This window comes from Urocitellus parryii, chromosome 9 (assembly GCF_045843805.1).
Source record: "Urocitellus parryii isolate mUroPar1 chromosome 9, mUroPar1.hap1, whole genome shotgun sequence".
In the NCBI taxonomy this organism is placed as follows: domain Eukaryota; kingdom Metazoa; phylum Chordata; class Mammalia; order Rodentia; family Sciuridae; genus Urocitellus; species Urocitellus parryii.
This window is the reverse complement of record NC_135539.1, coordinates 86,716,157-86,740,200: the sequence shown is the minus strand read 5'-3', so window position 1 is coordinate 86,740,200 and position 24,044 is coordinate 86,716,157.

Genomic DNA, 24,044 nt, shown 5'->3' with positions numbered 1-24,044 from the left:
AATCACCCAACTAGCTGTATTATGATGACAAGTAATCAGAGCCTCATGAAGGGATGTTTCCCTGAAGGAAACCTTGCTGAAATAATAAAGGAGAGCAAGGCTCCCTCCTCAGTGAAATCAGATTCACTCCCTCAGGGCATGGAGTGAATCTGATTTTTCTTCACTCTTTCCACCTTTTCCATACCTGCTGCCTATTTATCCAGAAGTTTCTGGAAGATCTCTCTGAGGCTGCTCTGGGCATGCCTATAGACATGACCCACAGTATCCCCAAGCCAGGATCTCTCCAAGGCTAGTCTGAGAGCTCTAGGAGTCCCTGTAGATATGACTCATAGTGTCCCCAAGCGAGGCAACGCCCAGTGCAGGCCTCTGCTCATGCGCAGAGCAGTTGCATACCTGGTCTTCTGGGCGTGTCTCAGCGCCTCTTTGGAACCACAGCTGTTATTGAATAGAATCTGTTCCACTTCTCTAAGTCTGGCTGTGTTTATTTGTGGCATCACCAGAAGTGGAATCTCAGGAGAGGAGAAAAGAGAGGCCAAGAGATGACCTCTCTGAGACCCCACCCCTGTACTCAACCAGGCCACACACTGCTGTAGCCAGGAGCCAGGCAGGCAGAGGCACAGACATGAGCACCTGCAGGGAGCCCCTGGACACTTCACTCTTGTGCCTAAGGGCAGAAGGCCTAAAAAAGGTCAACACAGAGGCCTCTGTGAAGTGTAGTCTTTGAGACCAAGTGACTGAGTGATGTAGCCAAGGACTGCCGAATTTTAGGATCATGGGTTTTAAGAAAAGCAGTTAAATCCCAGCCCATGTTGACTGCTTTCAAGGTTGGGAGACCCTGAGCTCACACCAAGACCCCAGCAGCCTCTGGGAGCTGCAGGGTGCACCCCCATTGCCCTGGGGCATTCTAGATAATTCAGTCTGTCTTTCTTTCCCAGCTCTCACCATGAATGCCTCTGGGAGGTGCACAGTTATTCCCAGAGATTCTGGACAGTCTAATTTGGTGTTCTGCCCACACAGCCCTCACCAGGCAGGACCATCAGAGCTGTGTGCTACATGCTATCCCAAGTGCCCTGGAGGACCCTGGCAGTGGAGACTGGTGTTCTGCCCATGTAGCCCTCACTCCAGAAGCCTATGGGGACTACAAGTAGCAGATTCACCCTCATACTCCATGCAGCCTTCACTGCAGAGGCATCTGGGGGCTTTAGGACCCCCATGATCATGGACATTGTAGCCTTGTGCTAGGTTGGTTCAGCCCACACTAAAATTGTCCTCAGAGCTTTGAGGCCCCAGGAATTCTGGGTATTGTAGTCCAGTTTGCTCAAGCATTCCTGACCTCAGAGTTCTAGAGCTGTGGTCTATTGACTACTCTGGGCAGTGCAGTCCATCCTACCTAAGTGGACCTCACCATCAAGGCTCCCAGTATCAGCACACCACAAGCCTGCCTGGACACCCCTGAGGAGTCTGGGTAGTGCAATACAAATCTTGCCCATGCAGTCCTCAAGAGGTAGGTGCCTGGGAGCTGCAGGCCCCAGGGGATTCTAGTAGTGTATTCTTGCCTTCAGCCTGCACAGCTCTCACTGTGGAGGCCTCCGAGTGGCAGGCCACACAGGCACCTGGACACCTCAAAAGAATTCTTTGTAGTATAGTTCAGTTCTCCACCCTGCAGCCCTCACCACAGAGTATTTTGGGGGCTGCAATTTCCTGAGGATTCTGGGTAATGTAAGTCAGTGTTTTGCCTATGTGCCTCTTCTGTGAGGGCCAGGATAAATGCAGGCCACATGCTTGCTTGGTAATGCAGACCTCACTGTGGAGGGTTCTTGGACTGTAGGTTTCACAGTCACCGGGGTATCCCCAGGAATTATGGATAGTATAATCTGACCTTTAGCATGAACAGCCTTTGCTGTGGAGGCCTCTGGGAGTTGCAGGCCACATGCTCACCCAGGCAACATGTCCCCCAAATGATTCTGGGTAGTATAGTTAAGTTCTCTTTCCTACAATTCTCATCACAGAGGATCCTGGGAGCTGCTGGCACTAAGATTTGTGGGTAACATAGTTCTGTGTTTTACCCATTCACCACAGAGGGTTCTGAGAGCTACAGCCCCTGAGGATTGTAGGTAATGTAGGCTAATGATTTGATCACCACAGAGGAGCCTAGAAAGTGCAGCCCATGAGGATCCTGGATAATGTAGTCTAGTGTTTGCCTGCACAGCCCTACTGGGAGGATCACAAGAACTGCAGACCCATGTTTTCCCTGGTACCCTGGAGATTCTAGGTACTGTAGCTCTCATCACAGAAACCTCTGTGAGTTATAGGCTGAATACTAGGCTCAGGGCAGACATACCCTGCATTGAGCCTGGTGTTCTGCCTTTGCAGCTCTCAACTCAGAGGCTCCTAGGAGCAGCAGCCACCCAAGGGATATTAGAAGCACAGTTTGTCATTCTGCCACACAGACCTCACTGTAGAGGTCTCTGCAAGCTGCAGGTCTCTGAGGGCTCTGGGTCATGCAGTCTGTCATTTGGTCCATACTGCCCTCAATGCAGAGGACTCTAGGAACTGCAGATCCTGAAGGATTCTGGGTAGCACAGTCCATCATAACCTTTGCAGCTCTTGCCCCAGAGCCTCCTGGGAGTTGCTGGCCACATTCTCCATAGCCACTCCTGAGGACTCTGGGCAGTGTAGTAACCAATAAATGTCCTCTTTTCTACATTGTATCTGAAATAAAAGGGCCACACTGCCATTTTAAAACCTGGCTTTTATCTGTTTTAACTATGTCTATTTCTTATTATTAACACTGTTTCCTAAATGTTTAAGAGATCAAAAGCTATCCCTTCACTTTTGCTAGTCCTGCTAACATATGCAGACCTCTGATTATAATTATTATACCCTATGGATTCTAAATTTTACTTTAAAAGTTAAACTTAGTTAATTGTGATACTAACCATTACTAGCTTTTTCATATTTTGGATATATTCATGTTCTTACAGTATACAAGTCCTTTAAAATGTAAGGCTTGGGAGAGCCCTTTACCAAGATAATGTTCTCTAAACTAAAACTATCTGAAGCAATAGTCTCTTGCAGGTTTATATAGAAATAACAAATTTGATTGGTATTTATTTATGATATTTAATGTTTTATAACTGGATAAGGGTAACCTGTTCTTAATAGGTTATATATATAATTTTGTGTTACTCTTTATACTGGGATGTGAATTTAAATGTATTTTTGGAAAGTAATAAGCAGAGCCTGGTTTGTTTAAAGGCTGATACTGTGAAATATGCATTTTGCCACTTTTTCCACAAAAAGGAAGTTAAGAGCTCTCTTAGCCTTTCTGTTTTTTTCATGTTTCAGATGTAATGTTGTTTGTTTGTTTGTTTGAATTATAAAGAAAAGAGGTTTATTTTGGCTCAAAGTTCTAGTCCAAGATTGAAGGGCTGAATCTAGTGATGGCCTTCTTGATGGCAGAATGTCAAGGAGGCTCAGGAAATCACATAAGAGGGAATGGATTATAATTCTAAAGATACCTGGTTTCTATAGCAGCCTCACTCTCTAGTTAACCCATATTTTAATCTGTTCATGGTGTGAATGGATCAATCCTTCTCAAGTTAACCCATAAACCTATTAATCTGCTAATGATGTGAATGGATCAACCCCTCAAAGGACAAAGCTCTGATGGCTTTATCACCTCTGAAAGGTCCCATCTCTTTTTCTTTCTTCTTTTTAACTGGGTATTTTACCCAGGGGTATTTTCTACAAAGCTACATCCCCAGTTCTTTTTAATTTTTTATTTTGAGACAAGATCTTGCTATATTGAAGAAGTTGGCCTCAAACTTGGGATCTTCTCCCTCAGCCTCCAGAGTCATTGGGACTTCGGGTGTGTACCACCTTGCCTTGTGGTTCCACCTCATTTATTTATTTATTTTATTTGTTCAAATTAGTTATATATGGCATATTGACATATTATACACAAATGGAGCACAACTTCTCATTCTTCTGGCTAAACATGGTGCAGAGTCACTCTAGTTGTGTAATCATACATGTACATAGGGTAATAATGTCTGTCTCATTCTACCGTACTTTCCATCACCAGCCCTAACCCTCCCCTCACAGCCCTCTACACCAGCCCTAACCCTCCCCTCACAGCCCTCTTCCTTACCTCCCCACCCCACTATGGATCATTATTTGCTCATCAGAGAAAACATTCAGCTTTTGTTTTGGGAGGATTGGCTCATTTCACTTAGCATGGTATTCTCTAGTTCCATCCATTTACCTGCAAATGCCATAATTCCATTCTTCTTTATGGCTGAGTAATATGCCATTGTGTACATGTACCACATTTTCTTTATCCATTCATCTGTTGAAGGGCATCTATGTTGGTTCAATCACTTAGATATTGTGAATTGAGCTATGCTGATTTTAAGTCCTTAAAGTATAAAATGAGGAGTGGGATAGCTGGGTCAAATGGTGGTTCCATTCTGAGTTTTCTGAGGAATCTGCATACTGCTTTCCATAGAGATTGCACCAATTTGCAGTGCCACCAGCTATGTATGAGAGTACCCTTTTCCCCACATCTCTGCCAACACTTATTATTGCTTGTATTCTTGGTAATTGCCCTGTACGGAGATGAAGTCTTAGAGTAGTTTTGATTTGCATCTCTCTAATTGCTAGAGATGATGAACATTTTTTCATTTGTTTGTTGATCAATTGTATTTCTTCTTCTGTAAAGTGTCTGTTCAGTGTCTTAGCCCATTTATTGATTGTATTATTTGTTTTTAGGGTGTTAAGTTTTTTGTGTTCTTTACATATCCTGGAAATTAGTGCTTTATCTGAGGTGCATGTGGTAAAGGCTTTCTCCCATTCTGTAGGCTCTCTCATTATGTTATTGATTATTTCCTTTGCTGAGAAGAAGTGTTTTAGTTTGAATCCATGCCATTTATTGATTCTTGATTTTACTGCTTGCACTTTAAGAGTCTTGTTTAAAAAAAAGTCAGGTCCTAAGCCACCATGATGAAGATTTGGGCCTACTTTTACTTCTATTAGGTGAAAGGTCTCTGTTCTAGTGTATAAGTCTATAATCCACTTTAGTTGATTTTTGTGCAGGGTGAAAGATAGAGGTTTAAATTCATTTTGCTACATATGGATTTCCAGTTTTCCCAGGGCCATTTGTTTAAGAGGTTATCTTTTCTCCAATGTACGTTTTGGGCGCCTTGGTCTAGTATGAAATAACCATATTTATGTGGGTTTGTCTCTGTGTCTTCTATTTTGTACCATTGGTCTACATGTTTATTTTGGTACCAATATCATGCCATTTTTGTGACTATTGCTCTGTAGTAGAGTTTAAGGTCCTGCATTGTGATGCCTCCCGCTTCACTCTTCTTGCTGAGAATTGCTTTGGCTATTCTGGGTCTCTTTATGTTTCCAAGTGAATTTTCATGATTGCTTTTTTTAGTCTATGAAGAATACCATTGGGATTTTAATAAGAATTGCATTGAATCTGTATAACAGTTTTGGTAATATGGCCTTTTGGACTATATTAATTCTGCCTATCCAAAAATATGAGAGATCTTTCTATCTTCTAAGATCTTCTTTAATTTCATTCTTTAGTGTTCTGTAGTTTTCATTGTAGAGGTTTTTCACCTCTTTTGTTAGATTGATTCCCAAGTACTGTATTTATTTATTTATTTATTGAGGCTATTGAGAATGGAGTGGTTTTCCTAATTTCTCTTGCAGTGGATTCATCACTAAGTGTAGAAACATGTTTGATTGATGTGTATTGGTTTTATATACTGATACTTTGTTGAATTCATTTATTAGGTCTAGAAGTTTTCTGGTGGAATTTTTTGGATCTTGTAAATATAGAATCATGTCATTGGCAAATAATAATAGTTTGTGTTCTCCTTTTCCTAAGAATATCCCTTTAATTTCTTTTGTCTGTCTGATTGCTCTAGCAAGAGTTTCTCTTTTTTTTAAAGAGAGAGAGAGAGAGAGAGAGAGAGAGAGAGAGAGAGAGAGAGAGAGAGAGAAACTTTCAATATTTATTTTCTAGTTTCCGGCGGACACAACATCTTCGTTTGTATGTGGTGCTGAGGATCAAACCCAGGCCGCATGCATGCCAGGCGAGCACGCTACCGCTTGAGCCACATCATCAGCCCTCTAGCTAGAGTTTCAAAAAAAGACTTTGTTGAACAGAAGTGATGAAAGAGGGCATCTCTGTCTTGTTCCAGTTTTTAGAAGAAATGCTTTCAATTTTTCTCCGTTTAGAATGATGTTGGCCTTGGGCTTAGCATAGATAGCTTTTACAATGTTGCGGTATGTTCTGTCTATCCTTAGTTTTTCTAGTGTTTTGAACATGAAAAGCTGCTATATTTTGCCAAATGCTTTCTCTGCACCTATTGAGACAATCATATAAATTCTTGTCTTTAAGTATATTGATGTGATGTATTATGTTTATTGTTTTCAGAATGTTGAACCAACCCTGCATCCCTAGGATGAACCCCACTTGATGGTGTGCACTATCTTTTTAGTATGTTTTTGTATGCAATTTGCCAGAATTACAAATTTTATTGAGAATTTTTGCATCTATGCTCATCAGGGATATTGGTCTGAAGTTTTCTTTCCTTTATGTGTCTTTGTCTGGTTTTGGTATCAGGGTAATATTAGCCTCATAGAATATTTGGAAGGGCTCTCTCCTTCTCTATTTCATGGAACAATTTGAAGAGTATTGGTACTAATTCTCTCTGAAGGTCTTGTAGAACTTGGCTGAGAATCTATATGGTTCTGGGCTTTTCTTGGAAGGTAAGCTCTTGATGGTATCTTCTATTTCCTTGCTTGAAATTGATATGTTTAAATTGTGTGTGTCCTCCTGATTTTGTTTGGGCAGATAATATGCCTATATCTTTAATATTTTCTATTTTACTGGAGTATAAATTTTCAAAATGGTTTTTAATTTTCTTCTGTATTTCAATAATGTCTGTCATGATATTTCCTTTTTCATCACAAATTTTAGTAATTTGAGTTTTTCTCTTCTTCTTTTTGTTAGAGTGTTTAAGGGCTTATCAATTTTATTTATTTTTTCAGAATAAAAAGAACAAGATTTTTGTTTGTCAATTTTTTCAATTGTTTCTTTTGTTTCAATTTCATTGATTTCAATCCTGATTTTGATTATTTCCTGTCTTCTACTACTTTTGGTGTTGTTTTGTTCTTCTTTTTCAAGGGCTTTGAGATGAAATGTCAGGTTGTTTATTTGTTGACTTTTAATCTCCTCCCTGATGTGTTCCATTATCTATGCATCATTCAATAGCATATTATTTAGTCTCCAGGTGTTGGAGTTTCTCCTATTTTTTATTTTATCATTAATTTCAAAATTCACTCCATTGTGGTCTGAGAGAATGCAGGTTAGTATCTCTACTTTTTATATTTGCTAAGTCTTACTTTGTGGCACACATATGGTCTATTTCAGAGAAGGATGTGCTGCTAAGAAAAAAAGTATATTTGCTTGTAGATGGATGAAATATTCTATATATGTCTGTTAAGTCTAAATTATTGATTGTATTATTGATTTTATAGTTTCTTTCTTAGACACCTGCTCTTCCCCTTTTCACTCATTTCCTGTTTTCTGCCTTTTTTTTGTTTTTTTGAGATGTTTTCTAATGGATTTCTTTCAAATCTTTTTCTTTTTTTTTTTTTTTAATGTTCTTTCAGATTCCTGCGTGATCACTCTCATGGAATACAGAACATTTCAAAAGCCAATCTCTTTCATACATTTATTTAATAAGTACGGTCAGTTTTTTTGGTATGTACTCTGGTAAAATGTGCACACTCCTTTTACTTCTAGGATAGGGAAATTGTAGTGATGCAGCAGTCTTGAGCTCTCTGCTCATATAATTTTGGGGGGAAACAATTAGCCGTTTTCATCAGACTTCCTTAAAATTTTTCCCATGTGAAAAATTTAGTTGTAACCTTTAGAATGCCTTTGTTCTTTTTGTTCTGGTGATTAATTGAGACAGTTGTTTTTTTGGTGAGCTATATCCTGAGCTTTATTTATTTAGTTGAGACCATGTCTGATTTTCTGAGGCTTACCTTGAATTGCCTCAATCACCTGAGTCTTTGGAATTACAGAGGTCTGCTACATTGCTGGGCAGATGCTTCTACTTGGTTGGGAAGTCCACATTAGATTGTTTATGGGCATGTTGGGTATGTCTTGAAATCTGACATTTAAATATATAATGCTTTTGTTTTCATGAATCTAGTACAATCTCGTGGTGAAGATTTTGTTTATCTAAAGAGAGAGATAAGCAAGGCTTCTTATGATTGTAGATCCAATTCTTCCCAAACAAGATCTTGTCTTCCTCTGAGAGCCCATTTATCTCATTTGTATCAACCATCAAGTTTTACCCTGAGCCATTCAGTGAGATCCTGCAGATAACAGAAGGGATAGAGGCAGGAAGTATATTTCAATGCCAGGTCCAGCTGAAGGGATTGGAACAGGTATGGGGAAGGGCAAGAGAATGCCCTGAAAGATGACAGCTTCATATTTGCTTCGTTGGCATTATCTATCTTCACGTAGGAGTTTTCCAGAAGCAACAGGAAAGCGGAGTGTTCGGGGGTTGAGTAGAGCTGTCATTGAATGGCAGGCAAGGCTGAAGACTTCAGGCAGTTGTATACTTAGAGCAGCCTGGGCCAAGACTACTTAGAAAAGTCCACTCCAAAATTCCTGGACTGGTCAGGCTCGGCTGCTGAAGCAAAGAGCCCCTTGGGAGAGTGGCAGTGGATGTTTTTTTCTCTGGGTCTCTCTTTGGAGGCAGGCAGACCAGTGCTGCTTTGATAAGCTCCTCTTCCTCAAGGCTCTGTCATCCCATGGGTGCTGCCCTATCCACATGGGCCAGGGTAGACTAGCCTCATAGTGCACATTCCCTGCAGCAGGATAGATTTCATGTTCCAAGGAGAAGAAGGAAGGGCCCTTTCTTCAGATGAAGAAATATTTTGGGGCCTATACACAGTGCTTCCCTTCTCAGCCTGAGAGGTGAGGCTGCTCACAAGTGACTGCTGAGCAGGGAGTTTCAGTGGTTTGGGGCAGCTGTGGGCCCAGCTATGAGCTAGGCACTGGGTTGTTCTAGGAGAGAAGTGGACGAGGCTGTGAGAGCCATGTGGATATTGTGGCTGCTCATTAATGTCCACTCCCGTCAGGAGTTCATGTCTTGTAAGAGTTTATCTAGCTCACAAACTACATTAAGCTGAAAATCATACCCAGAGAATACTTTTCACTGGGCCTGCTATCAGCACTGATGGCAAGTCACACTTAGCCCTGGACTCTCTGTGGTAAAGGGAGAGGTTCAGGAAGTTATGGAATAATAGCAATTCAGGACAAGGCCAGGGAGGGCCAGGGAGGCTCCCACCCATAGGAAGAGCAACTCGGACACAGTCTCCCAGCAACCTATCCATCTTCTTTTCCCAAAGCAACATGGGGGGAAAGACATACAAGATTCAGTGACATCACACCTGAACCCTGGGAAGATTCTCTTCCTGAATTTCAAAGTGAAATAAAATTAGCATTTACATATCTAATTGCAACAGTTGAGGAGATGTGAGCTATTAAAAGCTTCAGGCAAAGTAAATTTATTAGTTTATTTGAACAGAGACTGACTTGTAGGTTGCGAAGGCTTCATAATTAGCAGAGGTTCAGAGGTCTGCTCTCCAATGTGGGCAGTGAATACTCAAAGGACCAAGGCAGCAGAAACAAGGAACAATGACTAGATTGATTACTTTGAAGTTAGTTTCCTTATAGGAGTAAAGCTGAGGCAACTTCTTAATTGTACCAGCTAACACTGGCCTGCTTGGGAATCTGCTACCACCTCTTGAAAAGAGGGTCTGATAACCAACACAATTTTGGATTGTGCCATAGAACTTTAGCACCAGTGACTATGCTGGTCTGATCTGTTGGGCCTCCTGTAGGAGTTGAGTCCAAATCAATGACCTACCACAAATGTCATTTAACTGTTGCAGTGAGACTGCTGCCTCTCTGGTGTTACCTTGGGAAGAATACAGATGGTCCTGTACTTCTGGATCCTCATTTGAGTAAACACTAAGGAGCTAATATATGCACAGTCTTTGAAGTAGTAATGCTACTTGTTGAAGTTTTTCCTGAAGAATATAGAGATGCTGATAGGATTTATGCACAAAATATTTACTATAGCATTATTTGCTATGGCCAAAAATTGGAAGCAACTTTAGTGCCCTCTCAATGGGAACTTAGATGCACTAAATAATAAATAATAAATATTGGGTTGCTTTAGAGTTATGTTTTGAAGAAGTTTTGATGTTGTTGGGGGGATGATGGTGTTTCTTATGTGGCATTTAAAACTATAGGTTCCAAAGAGGATTCTTGATTTTCCCTTTCAAATCTGTTTTTCCCTCAACTTCTCTCAGTGGAAGGTTCCATTGCTCTCCCAGTAAGAAAAATCTAAAATTTGTTCCTGATGCATTCCTTTCTCTCTGACTGGATGGACACTTCTCTATCCTGCAGGGGGTTGTCTCCTACCCTGTCCACTCTCCTCCTCCTTCCTCCCTTCCCCAGCCTTACCTCCCTTTCCTCCTCTCCCCTCCCCACACTGTCCAGTTTAAGGGGGTCTGCTTGCCCCTGAGTATCCAGGTCAATACAGCCACTCTCTGCTGGACCCCTGCAGGGCCCCCTGCTGTTCAGAACAAAGAGCCCTCTCTGTGCAGCTGAGTTTGGACAAGTGAGTGAAGAAAGAGGTAGCCCCTAGACCAGTGCAGAAGCTGGAGGCTTCCCAAAGGGAAGAGCTGTGCCAGCTAGCAGCCATTAGAGCTGAGCTATTAGTTTAGATTATAGGCTGAGAGCAAAAATGTACCAGTGGGGGCTTGTCCTGGAAACAAGGGGCTGGTCCATTTCCCATTTCTGTCCTGGGTGCTCTTGTACCCCAGCTTCTGTCAGCCCAGATGTCTCCTGTCCATTCCCTGTGGCCACACCCATAGGTCCCCCACTAGAACCCTCCCAGGTGGCAGGAAGTATGCAGAGCAACATGGACCTTTCCTTTGTACCTGTGACTCTGTTCTGAAGACAGTCAGTCCCTGTTTACCTTCCCAACTGGGCTTAAAGATCCTCACAGTAGGATCTATGCACCTTGGGCTTTCCAGGGAGGAAACAGCCTGAGCAAAGGCACAGAAGTGGGATGTCATCTGTGGCCTGGACCATGCCATGTGTGTAGAGTAACATGCAAGTTCGAAGAGAAGGTCTGCAGGGGAAGAGATCACAGGGGTCTTGAAAGTCCTCTAAGAAGCCGGTACTTGACTGAGGGGGTGGGAGCCAAGGTTGGGCTGTAAGCAGAGCAACTTTGAGTGACCACAGATGGCATGTTAAGTGTAAGGAAAATCATGCCTGTTTGGCCAAGGGGAGACACAGGCACCCAACTCTATCCCCAGCCTCCCTCTTGCTTCCTTTCCTGGCCCTTCCTTTTTGGGGTACAGAAAGATCTATATGGCCACACAGACTCCAGGATCGTCCTTGGCCCCCATACTGGCATGCAGGGTCAGCACGTCAGAAGCACACACAGTGCAGCTGGGAACACATGAAGCAGCTGCTCCTGGGCTTCCTTGGGCCTCTTAGGAGCTCACGTGGGTTTCTGAGACCACAAGATCACTCCTAAAGTAAGTGCTTGGCTCCTGGAAGCCCAGAACTCACCCCATGAAAGCCAGCTTTCCACCCCCACCCCCAGGGTCTCCATCATCTTTCCTGAAGACCAGGACCTCCCATGAGTATCCCTGCACCTTGGGCTGCCTGAAGGCCTTTCCTGGAAGGGTCTTTTAGAAGGACCGCTCTGTGCCACTATTCTAACAAGGAGAAACCAGGTGGCACATACCTGTCATTCCAGTTACATATGAGGCTGAGGCAGAAGGATCACAAGTTTGAGGCCAGCCTTGGAAACGTAGCAAAACTCTGTCTCAAGGAATATAAAGAGTTGGGGACGTGGCTCAGTGGCAGAGTGCCCCTGGGTTCAATTCAGTATACAGGGAGAAGGAAGCATTGGAAGGCCCAACTCCTGACCTGTGCAGTCCAGAACTCAGCAGGACAGACAAGTGACCCCTGAGTCACTATGGAGAATGACACCTGCACTACTGTTCTGCCTCTGACAGCTGTTTTGAAGGACTTGTTGTCCTCTTGCAGAGGTTTATATAGTCCAACAGGACCTGGATCCCACTAGTCCTTCTGAAGCACTGAGGAAGTTTGTAGGGAGGTAGCACAAATGAGCCTGCATTTCTGCCCCACAGTGTGCTCAGACCCTGGTCCTCCTTTCCATCCCTCAGGCAGCACCTCTGACAGCTTGCTGCTCTTGAAGACACTGTGAGGACTCCCCAAGCCCTTTTTCTTTCACATTTTCCATTGACTTCTTGTGCATTCTACTGCTTATTTCTTGACTGGAGGAAATGAAGTCTCCTAGGAGATCCCTCTTCCCCAGCATATGTGGAAAGAGGAGGAATTGGGCTCCTGGGATGTAGATCCATTCACAATGAAAACCCCATATTTTAGCTCATTATAAAATGATACCATTTCAGAAATCAGAAACAGAAACCACACATAGGTTATTAACATTTAAAAACATCTGTTGGCCGGGTGCAGTGGCGCTCACCTACTGCCTCAATGGCTTGGGAAGCTCAGGCAAGAGGATCGCAAGTTCAAAGCCAGCTTCAGCAAAAAAGCAAGGTGCTACGCAATTCAATGAGACTCTGTCTCTAAACAAAAATACAAAATAAGGCTGGGGATGTGGCTCAGTGGTCGAGTGCCCCTGAGTTCAATCCCTGCTACCTTCCAAAATTTTTTTTTAAAAATCTGTTGTTTCCTTTGGCTAATCTCAGTCCTGAAATGAGGAAAGAGATGCCAAGTGAAATTGTATTTCTTGAGTTTAAGAATTCTGACAATGGGCTAGAGTTGTGGTTCAGTGGCAGAGCACTTGCCTCACACATGTGAGGCACTGGGTTAGAACCTCAGCACCACATAAAAATAAACAAACAAAATGAAGATATTGTGTCCATGTATAACTAAAAAAAATTTTTTTAAAAAGAATTCTGACAATATGTGTACCTCCACCTTGCCCTGCCCACTGTACTGAGGATTAAGTCCAGGGGACTCTACCACTAAGCCACATCCCCAGTCCTTTTATTCTTTATTCGCCCAGGCTGGCCTATAATTTGCTATCCTCCTGCTTCAGCCTCTCAGGCAGCTGAGATTACAGGTGCAGCCACTGTGCTTGCCTGGCAGTACACTTTAGAAACACTAAATTATAAACCCTTTAGAACTCAGGTCATGTTGACATTCAGTTCACTTGTGAATTTTTAAATCTGTTGAACAATTATATTCTAGACAAACCATGAATTACCCATTTATAAAATCATCACATGCTTACCAAAAGCCCCCATAGCATATGTGAAGTATGAAAAGCCTCAGACTTTTGCCTCTGAACCAAGGTTTCTCTATAAAAGCAAAATGACTTAATAAGCTACATTTTAAGACTCTAAGCAAAGAATAGGAAGATTGCAATAGCTCATTTATTGCAAAGAAGTGGGCAAGCCTTCCTAGGTTTTATCATGACTGCTGGCATTGGGCTATATAAACAGATGTATTTATCAATAGACTAGAGGGATTTCACTGGTTTTCACTCTTTCTGTCCCCAGGAGCCTTCCTTTTTCATGCCAGAGGGACCAAGGCTTCCTTGCCTCTGCATCTTCCAGGTTAGGGGTGGAATTCCAAGTTCAGTCTTTAAGAAAATTTCTCTGTAAGGCCCATGTTGGCCTCTCTCAGTGACTGGTTCAGTCTTTCCAGAACACCTGCCTTCTCCACTTTTCTAATAATCTGCCTGCTCCTGTGCATGGCTCACGTGAAATTCTTCCTGCAAGAGTGCAAGAACGGGAGACTGAGAGCCCCACGGCCACTGGGCTCCAAGCTGAGCCTTGCTATGCACAATGTTCATCATTGAACTCCAAATCAGTTTCAGAGAAACTCCAAATTGGCTAAAGCCCCAGAGGACCAGGAAAGGAAGGGCAAAGATTGACATGTGCTGTCAGGGGGACCAGAGGGTAACCAGAGCTCAGGCCCACAGATTCCTAAAAGTTCACTTTTCTCCCCTACAGGGGCTCTGTTGTCTATACATAAGTGGGAATGAGGGCAAAGGGCAGTAGATGCTGTCAAGGGGAAAGGAAGGAAGATCCTGAGACAAAACCCAATTTCACAGCTGCAGGGATGTCCTCCCAGATTCCTCCCCCAGGGTCAGCTAGCCACAGGGGACATCCTGGTCCTGCCAGTGTCACCATTCTGTCACCAGCACCAAGCTAGGAGTCTGGCTAGTTCTGGTTGGCTGGATTCGGTTGCCTGCCTGCATAAAAAATAAGATTTTTTTAAAAAAATAAATGAATTTAATAGAGCATGGCCATAATGGTGGAGAAGCAGTTTCATCAGCATTGCTGTGGAAATGGCCACAGGTACAGATGTGAAAGCCTCTGGATGTGGCCAGAGGACACTTGGCCATTCTGTTTCAACTGTTGCTGGTGTCACCAGGGCTTTGAGGGTGGTTTCTCACCTTCAGTTGAGATGATGAAAATAAGAACCAGGAAACTGTGGGGGTGACATCATTTTAGGGCTTTAATTTCAAAGAAGAAATAAGTGGAAATGAGAAGGGAATTAAAATCTTTCACTACTAAGAATCACTAAATACAGAATAAATCAGTAATGCAGGAAAAGGGGGTAGAGCCTGAGAGGCATATAGAAAACAAATAGCAAAAGACAGAAGCAAGTTCCTCCTTACCAGCAGTCACTTTCCCTGCCAACAGATGCGACACCCAGTTAATGATAAAGATGTGGACACACATCCCACTGCATGCTGTCCACAAAGGGTCACTTTGAGGCAAGATGAAGGAATAAGAAACAGGCAGAAAGGAGACACTACGGAAGGGCAACAAAATGGGATTTCTTTTATCTAAAGTTTTTGTTTTAATTATACAAATGAAATATGAAATACATATTCTTCTGCAAAAGCTGAAATACTTTGTGCCTAAGTATGACTGCTATTCCTTAAGAGTAATTGTCACAGATCACACTTCTGTGTCATTATTCTAGGCCTTTCTTTATGCACTTAGAAGTTTTGACAAGCCCCAATACATTGTACATTGTTGACAATATATCATGTATACAATTTTTTAAGATTTGGGGGAGAGCAGTGTTACATTAAATGTTTTTTTTAAGAGAGAGAGAGAGAGAATTTTAATATTTATTTTTTAGTTTTCGGCAGACACAACATCTTTGTTTGTATGTGACGCTGAGGATCGAACCCGGGCTGCACACATGCCAGGAGAGTGCGCTACCGCTTGAGCCACATCCCCAGCCCACTAAATGTTTTATAATATTTATATTGACCTCTCATTTCTTAATGCCCTCAACCCGGTATCCTAGAGGTCCATCATTGATAACATAATATTTACCTAATTTTTAAAAATTCAATATTTTTTTTAGTTGTAGTTGTCAATACCTTTATTTGTTTGTTTGTTTGTTTGTTTGTTTTATGTGGTGCTGAGGATCGAACCCAGGGCCTCACACGCACAAGGAGAGCACTCTACCACTGAGCCACAACCCCAGCCCCACAAAATGGGATCTTAAAAAAAATTTTTTTAGTTGTAGAATGGATACAATACCTTTATTTTATTTTATTTATTTTTTTAATGTGGTGCTGGGAATTGAACCCAGTGTCTTACATATGCTAGGCAAGCGCTTTACCATTGAGCCTCAACCCTAACCCTGAAAATGGGATTTTAGTTCACAAGTTCTGCACTTCCCAAGCCAGTCTCTCTTTTAGACCAGTTACTCCCAAATTCCTGAAAATCTGCAAATCTTCTTGCATACTCTTCATTTTAAGAATCCTATCATTTAGGGAGTTTCCAGGGCTGTTGATCAGACAGTGAAGAACGCATTGCTCTGAGGATCTGGAGACTGACCAGCCTCCAGAATCTATCTCGAGGTTCCTAGGCTGATGTTGCTTCTACACACCTCTCCAGATCTTTGCCTCACCAAGCTCCCTGTAGAAGAGAGAGGTGAAGGGGCTGGGGATGTGGCTCAAGCGGTAGCGTGCTCGCCTGGCATGCGTGCGGCCCAGGTTTGATCCTCAGCATCATCTAAAAACAAAGATGTTGTGTCTGCCGAAAAACTAAAAAATAAATAATAAAAAAATTCTCTCTCTCTCTCTCTCTCTCTCTCTCTCTCTCTCTCTCTCTCTTTCTCTCTCTCTCTCTCTCTCTCTCTCTCTCTCTCTCTCAGAGAGAGAAAGGTGAAGCCCACGGTGCCTTCCTTACTCTGGAGGAGACCTGGCTGGCCCTGTTCTGCTTGGAATGTATTTCTCCTTCCCTGAGTAATCCTCTGCCTGTGCCTTTGTTGTTCTTTTCCAACATGTTGATCTAGAACCTCTGGGTCCTGAGTTGGGTGCCCCTTCTCTCCAAGAACTCCTGGGACCCTTCCTCAGAGATGTTGCTTCTCCTGTGACAACTTCAGATTCAAAGACATAAATAGGTTGAAAGTGAAAGAATAGACAAGTTGTTCCATGCAACAGCAGCCTAAATGCAGGGTTGTTATCAGAGCAGACTCAATGTCAAAGAAGGCTACTTGTCACAATTAAGGACACAGTGTATTTAAGAAAGTTTCAACACAGCAAGAAGCAGCATGCACCTGACAGCAATAGAAGCAAACCTGACCAGTGCCCACTCTAGAGCTCCATGTATATCTACATTGACCACCTAGAGGAAGAAACAGAGTGGTAGCTAGAGACTTTGGTGCCCTCCTCTTCCTGATGGGTGGGATGGGCAATCTGAGACCCCCCACAGAAGGCCCACCAGGTCTGGCAGGCAACCTGGAGCTTCCTCACTGCAGGCCTCGACAGACCTTTTTGAGTACACACTTGGGTCAGGGTTAGTGCCCGTGGGATGTTTTAAGACTAAATTTCGTTTTTACTTCTCTTTTATGTTGGGGATTGAATCCAGGGCTTGTGCATAGTGATCACATTCTTTACAACTGAGCTACACCCCCATCTCTGAGTCTGGATTTTAAGACAGATAAAACACAAGTCACCTTCTCTGACCGCAATGGAATGAAGTTAGAGTCATAAACAGAAGCAAAACTGGGAATTCACAGATCTGTGGAAACAAATGAATGGAATGTGTCATCCAAACCTCGCATGTAGAAACTGAATTGCTGGTGTGTAAGGGAGCGGGGGCTTCAGAAGGGGGTGCGGGCTTCAGAAGGTGGTGGGCGCTTGAAGGAGCCCCAGCTTCTCACCCATCCACCAGAGAAAGTGTGGTGCTTGTCCCCTAGCAGCCAACAGGCAGCCCACCTCTAGGAAACAGAGACCTCCCCAGATGTAGAAGTTTGTGGTGCCTTGGTCTTGGACTTCCAGCCTCCAGAAATGTGAGAAATAAATTTGTGCCGTTTATAAGGCAACTGACCAGTAGATTCCAAAGAAATTATAACATGCTCAGAGATGAATGAAAATGAAAACAGTACACCAAAACTTACAGGACACAGTGAAAACAGCAGGAAGACTCACATCCCGAGTGCTCATATTAAATACCATGGAAAATCAAGATTCCAAGTCAAGAACTGCTACAGTTTAGATATGAGGTGTCCCCCAAAAGCTCATGTGTGAGACAGTGCAAGAAAGTTTAGAGGTAAAATTTAGAGGTGAAATGATTAGATTACGAGAGGTGTAACATACTCAGTGCAATAATCTCCTCATGGATATTAACTGAGTGGTGACTATAGGCAGTTGGGGTGTGGCTGGAGGAGATGGGTCAGGGGCAGCCTGCCTTAGAGGGATACACACCACACACACACACACACACACACACACACACACACATACACACACACACACACACACACACACACACACACACACATTTTCCAGCCCTGGTACTAGGAATTGAACCCAAGGTGACTTAGCCATTGAGCATATCCACAGAGAATTTTATGTTTTATTTTGAGACAGAATCTTGCTAAGTTGCTTGAGGCTGGCTTTGAACTTGCAAATCTCTTGTCTCAGCCTCCCAAATCACTGGGATTACAGATGTGCACCACTGTGGCTGGTTGGGGTTTATGTTATGTGAACTGAGCTTAGTCTCTCTCTGCTTGCTAATGGCACATCCTGAGCTGCTTTCCTCCACCACATGCTTCCTCATGATGCTCTGCCTCACCTTGATCCCAGAGTGATGGAGCCAGCTATAGTCTGGGGCCTCTGAAACCGTGAGCAACAAATAAACTTTTCCTCCTCTAAAACTATTCTCATCAGGTCTTTTAGTCAGAGCAGTGAAAATGCTGACTAAAACAACAACCAACTTTACAACTCAAGGAACTAGAAAAAGAACAAACGGAACCCAAAGCTAGCAGGAGGAAGCAAACACTGAGATCACAGCAGCAGCCAGAGGAATGAGCTCAGAAGAGACACCACTGCATAAGGCGGAGGGCCCCTGGGACAGAACCCAGCCAGCGTGAGAGCCAGCCAGCCTGCCCAGCAGGGGGCAGCATAACTCCATGAGCCACAACTTCAGAGAGGCCCCAGGATGCAGGACCAGGCTGCTAATGCAGTTCCCGGAAAAATCCTCAGGACAGGATATGATTCCTCTATCTGCAAACCAGAAAGTTGGCAAACCAGAAAGCTGAGCTCAGAATGGCCAAGTTGACTTGCGAGGGCCCATGTGGAGGTCAGCTGGGCTGTCTGCCCTGGCCGTGCGCAATCTCCTGGGGGAGAGTGCAGAGCAGGCTGCGTGCCAGATGCCTGAGCACTCTGCAAGCCCAACTCCTACAGCCCAACACTGCTGCTGCTGCTGTCACTGTCCTGCAGAGTAGAAGCCCCTGGGGGGGGGGGTGTGACAATGGCTTCACCAGCAGCCCTCCAGCTAGCTGGAGCCCTGGACCTGCTTGCTGCTCAGGGCTTATCACAGCCAGGACCATCATTTCTCCAAATGGTGGGCAGTGTCCCCCAGGAAGCTCCTAGAATTACAGATGGCATGAGTTCACCCCAGACCTGGAATGGGGGACTCTGAGCAGAGCCCAGAAGGCTGAGTTGGAGAGTCCGAGGCATGCGACCTTGGAAAGTGGAGTGTGTGCCCAGTCAGCTTCAATAGGCAGACACAAGATGCCCGTTGCAACCCTACGCTTGGAGGAAAGGATGCTCGTGAACACACGTCATGGGGTTGTTGGAGAGGAATGGCACGTGCTGCACAGGGCTTCTGGTGTCTTTGTGTGGCTGGGAACAAGCTCTCTGGAGAAGCATCTTGGCCCACTTATGCAAACTGTGATCACAATGCACACCTTTCTCATTCCTGCCCTCTGCTTCCTGCCAGGTCTCTGCCTCCTGCCAGGGTGGTGCTTCACCTGTTATTAAGTGTTTTCCTTCCTTCTGCTCTGTATCATCATACACAAGGTGATTTTTGAACCATGTTAAGCTTATGCACCCATCTGGGGAGCCTTGTGACATTCTCCGAGCCAGCATGGCATGGGCGAGGCCAGGCCTGCGAGGGCTTCCTGTCTGGGTCTGGCCAGGTCACACAGGGGAGAATGGCTGGGTGCCAGCTCCCTAGTGAGTTCCCTCCCTTGGCTTTGGAAGGACTCGGCTGTCCTGAGTGAAGGGAGAAGAAGATTGGCTGCTGCATCCTGAGTGAGTACAGGCCTCTCTTCGCTGTATTAGGACACTCCAGAGAAATGTGTGTGTGTGTGTCTGTACACACATCTCAATGCAATACGTTCTTTTCTTGGAGATGCAAAATTCATTTTGTAAGTATCAGAGTTGCTCATTGACACAATACAGAGTGCTCACAGGACTACAAATGAATGAGATTCCTGGCCTGTGCGTGGTTCCAGAATGCTGTGGGATGTTTGGCTTTGTTTTCCTAATTCTTTGTTTTCTTTAATACTCATCTCCCTCGTCTGGTTTCTATTATCAGCCAATCTCTTGCTGCCTCTTATTGCTACTCTTCTGAGAACTCCTCAAGGACTTTCGAACCTACTCAGCTGGTTGCAGGCGAAGACTTGGGTGTGTTTCAATGAGTGAATATTCAGCAGACCTGAGGCTTTGCAGTGTGTGTGCTTTAAATACTGGTTTCAGTATGTGAAATGCAGGGAGGACAACAGATCAGGAGACAATTGTCACTGAAAAATCAATCTGTCACTCACAGTTCCTCAGAGGAGGGGCAGCACAATATGGAGGCCACACAGGAGGCACCAGACAGGTCAGGAGGCAGAGGGGGCCAGGAGCTCACAGCAGAACCTTCCTCAGGGGACCCAGGCAGGAGCCATATTCGTGGCTTCCTTGGGAGTGTGAGACAGAGACCAGGTGGGACAAGGTGGCAGACAGACCCCAGGGTTTAACCCATACCTTTACCTGCTATACCTCTTCCTCCAGAAGGTGCCTTTTCCTGCCCTTTGATTCTTAATCAAACCAACCATAAATACTAGTGTAGGATAGTCCCAAGAGAGAAGACAAGAGTCCCTTCCACAGAGGGAAGCTGCTTGAGCAACGCAAGAACACAGACCCTTCCTGCCCAGCATTCAGGAGAAGCCTGAGACCTCTGATTCCTGATACCCCTCTGTCAGTCCCTCCCTCACCTGCAGATGGAGCCCCTTCACCTCTTCCTGAGTAAAACTTTGCCTGTGTATTCTTTTTGGGGGGGATGGGATTATACCAGGGATTGAACTCAGGGGCACTCAACCACTGAGCCACATCCCCAGCCCTATTTTTTGTATTTTATTTAGAGACAGGATCTCACTGAGTTGCTTAGCACCTCACCTTTGCTGAGGTGAGCTTTGAACTCAGCATCCCGAACTGCTTGATTATAGATGTGTGCCACCACACCTGGCTTGCCTGTGTATTTTTGCTCACTTGACTTGAGGTTTATTTTTTTATTGACACGGAGTCAAAAATTCCCATCTCTGGTATCAAAAGACTGGGCAAGGCAGGGCCACCAGGCTTAGGATTGGCTGGTTGAATAGCCTCACCTCCGGCCCAGGGTTGCCCCTAGGAATTTAGTGCTCTGCCTTGGGGCATTTGGACAGAGAAACTGTGGCAGAAAGGAAGGTCCCTAAAGAGAAGGCTGGGTGGCTCTGACAGGTAGTTTGCCCCCAGAAGACAGGCTGTGTTTGCAGGAGAGTCCTTTGCTAGTTGTTAGCATCATGGTGCCTGGGAGGGGCAGTCCCTCCCAGCAGCAAGTTTGCAAGATGTCAAAGTATCAAAAATGCAAGGACGAAGTCACAAAGTACAGCACACATCAGCCTTTCTAGATGCCTCTGCCAGGGTGGGGAGGCAGTCTGGAGCCCACAGGAACGTGTGCCCTGTGCCTGAAATGCAGTCCTATGATTAGGACTTCACTTCTGTGGTTAAAAAGCAGGATTAAAGGCTCGGTGTCTCTGGCTCCATCTTGCATCTGTCTCCTTTGCTCCGAGTCACCTTGGTTTTGTAGAATAGTAGGTCTGATGGATAACCATCTTGTGATAAGTGGAAGCCCCCTTGGGCTGTCGAGGCCCTGATGACCAATCCTGAAATGAACATGGGCCAACGTCACCTGCTTTGGAGGCTGTGCAAAACCTCCAGCCACGCCTCTCCCTTGCCCTCACTGCCCTTTCTACACAGCCTCAAACCCTCATCAGCCCCTGGAAGACAGGGCTGAGGACATGGGTCCCCTTGTCCTCCCAGCATAGATACACTGCTTCAAGTTCCTTTCTTACTTCTCACAGAGACCTTTTGTTTGGTTTTTGGAGGGAGTGGCTGGGCCGACTTGTTGGATCCCCAGGGTCAGGCCTGTGCCAGGACTCTGGTAATAGCTGTACTGACCTTATGATCTGCTCTAAAGCATGGGGAAGATGGCCTGGAGTAAAACCATGCTGTGCCCTTCAAGAAGTGTCTCATATTGCCAGTGGAGTGAGCAGCTCTCCAGTGAATGTGATGGGACTGCAGGCAGAGCTTCCCTCAGGCAGACCTGGAACCTGGGCTTCGAAGCCAACCTTCAGCCAACTTTCCTCAGTTGTTCCTCGTCTTATGTCGAGATACAGCCACTCCTGTTATTTGTATTTTAGACTACCAGGAGCTCTAACAGAGGGAGATCTTTGAGCTGGACTCAAGGAAAGCAGTTTCCTATGCCAGGATAAAAGGCACCTTGGCCACCAAGTTGTCATCACTTCAGCTGAGGAATGCTGCAGCTCCTGAACAGGTCCATTTACAGGTCTCCCAGGAGGGCCCTCTCTTCCAGACCCTGCTCCCCATGTGGGGAGCTAGAGACAGGTCCCATCCTGGAGCAAAGGAAGTTGGCATTTCACCCCCAAGTTTGCTGTGGGTGTCGACAGACCCCGGGAGCCCCAGGGAGGGGTCAGCAGCACCCTGGAGCTGCCTGGGAGCTCTTTCTTATGCAGGAATTCTGAAGGCCATGCAGAGATAGACATGGGAGGGCCGGTGCAGAGCGCTGAGTCCTGAGCTCCCTGAGCCACCAGGAGCCACCAGTAGGATGTTCCCCTGTAGCCCAGGTCCACGTGAGCCCCTCTTCATTTCTCGCTTCTGACCCCAACCTTGAATGTGACCTTTGCCTCACGATCCTTCCAACTCTGAGTAGATTTCGGGAAATGGACCCATGTTTTTATTTGCCCTATTTGGTATCATCCTTTGTTAATACTGTTCTTAACAAAGCAGTAAAGTCATGAGGAGTTTCACTTCAATCACCTTGACCTCAATGGTCATTTAAAATAGTGGCAGTTAAGCTGCCACTGTGAGACTGTCAGGTAATTGCAAGTGTTTGGTCTTTGTCCTGGTCCCTGGCACATGCTCCTAAACCCTTGTTCTTAATCCTGGGACCCAAGTCTCTGCTATGCTGTGGCTCAGGAGTGCCCTGACAGCTTTAGGACAGGGCCTGGTGCTGAGGGAGACTCCATGTGACCACATAGGTTGATCGCCAGTGGGCAGTGCTTCACTCAACCGAGCCTGAGCCCAGAGGTTCAGGAGCTTCCAGGTTGATGGAGACACTTGGTGCCAGGGTGGCCGACCTGACCCTATGGGAACAGAGCTCTTGTGTCAGCTGTCCTCCCCCTACCTCCTCGGAGGCTCTGTCACATGTCCAGGGCTGTCCTCTAACTACCTCCTCGGAGACTCTGTCTGAGTCCTTTGTGAAGCCTTTCCATAAACTGTTATTGCAAGTCAGTTCTTTCCTGAGTGCTGTAAGTCACTCTAGCCCATTATCAAACCCAGGGAGGGGGGGTCCCCAGTGTAGACCACTAGATCAGGAGTGGGGGGGCCCAGAGCTGTCATTGGCATCTGGCATGGGGGCATTCTGAGCCCTTAACTTTTGGGGTCCACAATAGACCCAGGTAGATGGCATCAGAGCTGAACTGTAGACCACCAGCTGGTGTCAGAGCACTGGTAAGTGTGGGCCCCTGGCATACTGGGTGTGGAGTGTTCTGTTGGTAGACACCAATGACAGTAGTGTTATAGGTCCAAGACAACACTGATCTCATGACATCTGATTTTAGAGGTGTTGCATGACAACAGCTTCATTTTAGAATCAGTGAATCTTCCTGACTAGGTTCTAGTGCCTGACAGCCCTGCCTGGCCTGAAACTCCTGGGTATCTCATTTCTAACCCCACCAACTTTGACCTTCCTGCTCTCCTTCCAACCTTCACTGAAGTTGAGTCCCAAGACTGCCTGATGGCTTCTGCAGAGAGCCACCTCCCTCCCCTATCTTTCTATCCAAGCCTAGAGGCAACAAGACCACCCAGGCCTGGGAGCCCAGGACAGGGCTGCTGGAGCACAGTGTGTGAGGAAATAATGGGGGCCAGCACTGGACATGGAGGAGCCAGAGCCTTGCTGGTGCCTGAGAGCCCTGTGCAGAACATGGATGTGTTCCAGGCACAGGCAGGGCAGTAACAGGGACACAGGACTGTACATAGAGTTGGGGAGGCCATACCCACTCATGAAGAAGAAGAGTCTGATTATCCCTGGATTTGAGTCTCTGACTGTATGAC